Below are 7,779 nucleotides of genomic sequence, written 5' to 3'. Positions count from 1 at the left end.
CAGTAGTTTGGCTAAGGAATAAACCAGGGTTTGCAGCACTTTATGGGATTCATGTGGAATCTTGCTTTGTTATTGTGTTTTCTTCTATAATTGTAAGTTTACATGTGTTTTATGTATGTCATCATCTCTCTTTGTTTCATCTTAACTAAATCAAACAAGGACAAAAGGTAGAATCCATTGAAATTGCAGTGCTCTACCTAGTGTTTGTTTAGTTATTTATGTTTTCAGCTATTTGAAGAGGATCCCTAAGGTTTTCTTGCCCTCTTCAACTCCTCACCTATCTAAATCTCTCCATTTCATTTAATTTGAAGTATCGAATCATTTGCCTACCTTGCCCCATAGATATCTTTGCAAAACTGAGCCTCATTCCCCAGACCCAAATCTGCCTTTCCATTTGAGCCAACAAAACATCATTAAATTCAATCAAACTCTTTTGCACACATACCTAGCCTAAGATCAGTATTCACATTAATCATCTCAAGCCTCATTGATCATATTTTGCTGAGATTAACAAGGAGAGAGCCCTCTTCCGACCTAGTAGGGTTAGCTACCAAGTTAAGCATGGTTTGATGTTACCCATATCCTACCTTTCTTAGCTTGAGGTAGATTTAGGAACTAACAGCTACCTTGGTCCAACAAAAAGGCTGACTTGCCTTTTTTATAGTGTCCAACATAGGTGTGCAAATCTCACTGAAATTCCTTATAAATTTACAGTAAAAACTTGCCAGCCCATGAAAACTACGTACCTCAAACAGACTTTTTGGGGATGGCCAGTTAATGATTGCTGCAATCTTCTCTGGGTCCATCTTCAACTCATTCTCTGCAATCACAAAACCCAAATAAACCAGTTCTCTTTGAAGAAAAGTACATTTTTTCAGATTTATCAGCAGCTTATTCTACTGCAATTTTTCCAGCACACTTCGAACATGTTGAAAGTGTTCCTCCTTAGTCTTGCTAAAAATTAATATATCATCAAGATACACTATCACAAACTTTCCAATGAACTCTTTCAGCATTTCATTCATCAGTTGCATAAAGGTACTAGGGGTGTTACTTAATCTGAATGGCATTACTAGCCACTCATACAGCCCTTCATTGGTCTTGAAGGTTGTCTTCCACTCATCCCCTTACCTAATTCAATTGATGATAACCACTCTTCAGATCAATCTTCGTGAAGTATGCTACCCTCCTCAGGCAGTCCATCATATCATCCATCCGTGGTAGTGGAAAACTATACCTAATGGTAATCTTATTGATGGACCTCGAATCCGTGCACATTTGCCATTCTCCTCCTTTCTTGGGAGCGAGAACTGTTGGAACTGTGCAGGGGCTCAAACCCTCCCTTATCAGCCCTTTATCCAGCAATTACTACACCTATTTTCTGATTTCGTCGTTGTCTTTGGGGCTCATTTGGTATGCTGCCTTGTTCAGTAGACTTGCTCCAGGTATAAAGTCAATATGATGACTTATACTTCTCTTAGGAGGAAATTTGTCTGGTAAATCATCCACTACAATATCGCTGAATTCCTGCAGCATTTTCTGAATTTCCACAGGAAAATCAGACACTTCTGTGTGTAGAAACACTATTTTTTCCCTTCTCACAATAGCATAGTTCACTTCACTATCTTCAATTTGCTTCAAAAACTATTTTCCACCCATTAGTAACACTTTCGTCCCGCTTGTTTCTACTGTCTCCTACTCCTTAATGGGCACAAGTGTGTGCTTGATCCCATCTTTGAAAAACTTGTAACAGTTTGTCTTCCCATCATGCACTACCTTCCTGTCATACTTCCATGGCCTTCCTAGCAATATATGACATAATTCCATTGGTATAATATCACAAATAACCTTGTCTTTATACCTGCCAATATGGAATTCAACTTCACACTGTTCGTCAACCAACAGCTGATGGCCTTTCTACAACCACGATACCTTGTAGGGAGTGGGGTGCTTCAGCTGCTTCAAACCCAACTTCTCTACCATCTCTGTGGCAACCAGATTATCCGTGCTCCCACTATCGATAATCAACTTGTAGCATTTTCCGTGCGATTTTAAAACTGTCTGGAATAATTCTTTCCTTTGAGTGTGTTCAGTTGTCTCCTTGGCTGGTTTCAATAACACTTTATTCAGAACTAAGTCTTCCCCTGTTTCCGGCACATTTTTTGCTTCCTGGGGTGGTGCCTCTGCTTCCTCTAGCTACGCAACAAATGCTCCTCTCTGACCTGCTTGTTCCACTTCAGGACACTCGAAAGACCTGTGACCCCACTTGTGGCACCTGTAGCACTAATAGGTAGCTCCTCTGCCTTGGCCATTTCCTCTTCCTCTCTGATATGGCCTCCTACCTCTAGTGTTGTCTCCTTTTTCTGTTGTCCCAGAAGTCTTGGAACTGCTGCCCTCTTCACTATTGCTGGCAGTTCTTCCTCTGCCATAGGACTGTCCTCTTCCTCTATTGGTTCCCTGTCCTCTCCTAGCATTTTGTTTTCTGGTGATCTTCTCCTCTGCCTTCATGGCACTCTCGTAGGCTTCCTCTATATTTTCAAGGAAAGAATGCTAATTTCATCCAATATTTCCAATCTCAGACCATCTACATACCTTGTTGTTTTTTTCGGGGTGTCCTCCATGTAACCAGCTCTTAAATTTACCCGGTAGAATTCTTCAATATATTCTCTCATTGTCATCCCTTTTTGCCTCAAATTATACACTGCCGATGTAGTGCAATCCGGTAGTCTTTGGGCAAAAATCTGCCCTTCAACTTGGCCGCCATTCTTGGCCATTCTTTATTGGCAACTTGTTCATCCTTCTTCTTTCTGCCTAGACATTGTCCCACCACAAGGCTGCGTGTCCCTTCAACTTTGTTGTAGCAAACTTAACTCTCCGATCTTCACTGACCTCTTCACACTCAAAATATTTGTCCAATTCGCTGATCCAGTCCAACAGAATTTCTGTGGACAAGCTACCATCGTAATTTGGAATCTCTAGCTTAGGCTTGCTACTAGCCAATAGGACCAACCTCAACAATCTCATTTCCAGCCCTTCTTCATCTGATCCATCTGTTGTAACTATGGCTTCTTCTTCGCTATCATCTCCTACCTCTGGATCCCTTCTCCTTCCTGCTTCAACTACCTCCAAATGGGCAGTAAGGATCCTGATTTCCTCCCGCAATCCTTCCTCTGCTGCTCTTCGAGCACCTCTTCCATGACCTCGTCTTCCAACCTCCATTTCTTAGGAAAACTCCAAATCCTGCTCTGATACCACAATATGATGGGACCAGCCCGTGACTTAAGGATTAACACTTAATAACAATGATTAATGCAAATGATTTAATTAAAAAAAAAAATATTAGCCGGTAATCAAAAGGTTAGTGCATATATTTGTTTTTATTGATGGCTATATTGATTATTGGTACATTGGTAGGTGAGAGGACAACTGTCCTAGTCTCGAGTTTCCTTCCCACTCTCGGAATAAACCCTAACCCTCACTTCATTCACTCCTGCATTTTCACTTTTCCTTGTTCAGTGGTGAGAGCTCCTTCTGCCGTTTTGCTGGTGACTGTAACGAGCTTGAGCTCGATGCTCTGTCCACACCCAGCTATGGGTTTCTCCGTTGGATGGTTGGATAACTCTGCTCAATGTTTGTCTTCGACTATCTAGTTAGTCTGCTCTGTTATTATGTCGTTGGCTTCATTGATTTTTACGAGAGGGTTGTTTTATTGTCTCTGTGGTCTGGTGCTCTTTTGGCGGTCACTGTTTCTCCTTCCGTTCCTTAATGTGTTCTACTAGGATTCTTTAGTGGTATTTTTTTGTTGACTGCCTGTATGATTACGTTCTCTGTTTGAATTGTCTGCAATTTGTTTGTGAACGCAGGTCGTGGCCATGAAGGACCCTTTCCTCAGTGTCATTCGGCTCTGGCAAGGTAAACTGCTCTTTCCTTGCTAAAATTGATTTTCTCAGTTTTTCTTAAAAACTAACAACTGTTGCTCCTCGTGAGCAGGCTTCCCTTCAGTGGTTGTGACCCAAATGTGGGTTCATTCATCTAGCGCTAACTAATATCCTGGTAAGTTCACTTGGGATTTCTTCTTCCTCTCTATTCGTCATTCTTTTCTTTAATCTTTAGTATGACAACACTAATATTTTGTTGTGGTCTCTGTGCAAGTTGGGAATGCTCCTAGTTGGATTGTTACTCGGACCTCCTTCCAAATGGAACCGGTAGGGTCATTCCCTGTTACAATTTGTTTTGTTTGAGGGTTTCCCAAGTCGGTTTCTTCTCTGGTGTAGTTGGTCGATAGGCTAGGAACTGAGACTCTGTTGTCTCCGTCTATTGGTTGATGTCAAATGGCCTTCGGGCCCAGTTGTATATAATCTCATTTGTTTTTCAACGGACTGTAACTATTTAGGGTTATAACCCTAACCCTCGTTAACTGTCTCTCTCCTGGAAGAGGGTTTGTTCGGCCTTATGGTTTTTGGACTTGAACACTTTGTATTTATATATTTTATATATTGGTCTTGATGTTGAAATGTTTTTAAAGACAAATGAAAAAATAAGTTTCAAGGTACAGGATTGCCTTCTTGTGAATGCATCTCACTATGACTGTATTTATTTAGTTGGCTACTACGACAGTTGCCTGTTCTCGTATTTATAGAATTGTCGATGTGGCTGGAACCGCCTGCTCAGTCTCATGTTAATATTGTGTCTCTGCCTGTCATTTGATTTCTAAAACTACGTCTCTACTTGTCATTCAATTTCTGGAACTACGTCACTGCTTGTCTCGAAGGATTTCTGGTAAAAAAAAATATACAGTTTGTCTATTTGTTACAGATGATAATAATTAGAGAGAAAAAATAAGTCTCGGACAGATGGATTCAAAATGAAAGTGTCTCTCTTTGTATTACTTTTCCTGTGCTGGTATATCGAACCCTTTCCACAATGTGGTACATTTGCTTTTGTATTGTTACGATACAGTTACTCAAACTGTTTGCAGTTGTTTCTTCAGTTACACGGTTGATAACCATTTTGCTGTTTGAGTTTTCTTGTTCTGTGGAATACATAGATGATATATATATATATATATATATATATATATATATATATATATATATATATATATATATATATATATATATATATATATATATATATATATATATATATATATATTTAAAAGAAAACAACTGTAAAATAAATAAAAGAAAAACTAATAGTGTGGCTGTAACCACCTTCACCTAACTGTGTTGTCCCTAAATTTCCCTTAACTAATAATGAAATAAAACAAATTCCTAAACACTGTTTTAATCAACAAACATAAATGAAACTAAAGGATGATGAACCTCTCCTCCTTAGCTAAGAGAAAACACCCCGTCATGGTACCCTTAGCTGGATGCTCCTGCATCACATAATCAAAAGTAACTTAAAGTAAATCTGTGTTGTTATTATTATTATTATTGACATATGGTAAAATAACAATCTTTACTATTTTTGTGTTGAGAGGAAATCTACAAACCAATACAAGGGAGATGTGTAGGCGTAATGTAAAAAAGAAAGTATGTCAACATTTTCTAAATGTCGAGAAAAATATATATAAAGAAGAAAAAGTAAACTAAAATTAAATGTCGGTTTCATATGTTCTAATTAATATTCAAATTAAAACATATATAATGTAAAATGTAAAATGTAAAATGAGTCGGTTAAATAAAAATAAAATTTATTATTTTAATTTGATCATTGGTATTATACTCGCCTAGACCCATGTTAACGTTGGATCTACCAAGTGCCAAGAGGGACCAAATCTCTTTTCACTCTAATCCAAAGTTAAGATGGATTTAGGTTGGTTTAACTATTAATTACAACTAATTATAAGTTTAATTATAATTATAATTATAAGTATAATTATTAATTTATGCTTTTTTATTTTATTTTTATTTTTATGTAAGTTGACTGAGTCAAAATGTTCACAGACTTTACATCTCTACTATATTAGGTTAGAGAGCACCTCTCGAGACAATTAATTTTTTTATAATTAATAATAATAATAATTTAAAATAAAGTTTGTGTGTGTGTATATATATATATATATAAGTGTTTTGATGTATATTATGGATGGATGCCTATCAACATTTATCATCAATTTCATTTACAAGGATTGATTGAGTTAATAATGGTGTTCAAGATCCAGGTTTACAAGAACCTGTGGTTTTTCCCATGGTATTGATGTGGAATATAACCTATTTAAAGACAAAAAAAATTGTGATCAAATAAAATTCTACCCTCTTATTGTTGGTAGGTATATAACATCACAAGGCAAAAACCCAACACATAATTTGAAGAAAATTATAAGAGAAGGGGATTTAAAGTAGTTACTTATTTTGATATGGAATTTACACAATTTGATTGCTTTAAATTTGTACAAATTACTAATCGATATATTGCCAAGTTCATCTTTTACGTTCCAGGACAACTAACAGTGCTAATGTAAAATTTGATTAGGATAATTAAATTATTGGTGAAGTGATTCATGGTTTTACCACTGGGTATATCTTAAACTCTAGAGACATTTTTATGGTTGGATACATTTCCAAAGTAAATTCCTATCACATATGTTGATTGATTGAGAAATAACCTAATACTTCTCAGGAATATTTCCACTTTAAGGTTATATATATATATATATATATATATATATATATATATATATATATATATATATAATTCAAATTTTAATAAAAAAATATCAAAATGAAACATTTGTAATAATAAATTTGACTAATAGAATGTGTCATAAAGTTTTTCACTTTTCCCTCCAATCACAACGGTGTAGGTTCAGTTTCAACATAAGCATGCCTAGCACAATTTTTTATCAAAATTATTGAATTTGTATGGCTTCATTGTAGTGGTTTGGATGAGCAAACAATTCATATTTAAATTTGTATTAATAATTGTGGAGTAGAATTTGAATAATTCAATTTTGAATAAGAAAATATTAAAATGAAACATTTTAATAAATTTGGCTAACAGAAGGCATGTTTTTTTTGTTAACTAGCCTAGAGGAATAATTCAATTTTTAATTTAAAAAAATGAGACATTTGTAATAATAAATTTGGCCAGTAAAATGTGTAGTAAGTTTTTTTTAACTTTTCCCTCCAACCACAACACTTTCAACATGAGCATCCTATCACAATTTTTTATCAAAATTATTGAAATTTTATGGCTTTGGTGTAGTTGTTTGGATGTGTAAACAATTTACATTAAATTTTCATTAATGATTGTGACATAGAATTTGAATAATCCAAAATTTAATAAAAAAATATTAAAATGTAATATTTGTAATAATACGTTTTGCTAATAAAATGTATGGTAAGGTTTTTTTTTTTAATTTTTCCCTTTAATTAGAATCTCGTCAACACAATTTCAACATAAACATCCATAGCACATTTTTTTATCAAAATTATTGAATTTGTATGGTTTTGATGCAATGGTTTGGATGGACAAATACTATAAAATCTTAATACTTGGCATATCATACTAAAAAATAAATTAATTATATATATATATATATATATATATATATATATATATTAGATAATTTTAATAAAATTAAATATATTGTGACCACGGGGGAGGGGGAGCGTTGGAATTTATATAAATATAAACTAGCTTATCTATATAAATTATAACATAGCCATATAAATTAAATTGATGATAAATGTTGATAGGGATCAATTTATAATAAACATCAAAGCACTTATTTAAAATTTAAAATTATGTAAAAGTAACTAAATTGTAACT

The sequence above is a fragment of the Pinus tabuliformis genome, chromosome 2_1, assembly GCF_031772625.1.
Source record: "Pinus tabuliformis cultivar Carrire ecotype Pingquan chromosome 2_1, CPIR1, whole genome shotgun sequence".
Classification (NCBI taxonomy): Eukaryota; Viridiplantae; Streptophyta; class Pinopsida; order Pinales; family Pinaceae; genus Pinus; species Pinus tabuliformis.
Note: the sequence above shows the minus strand (reverse complement) of the source record.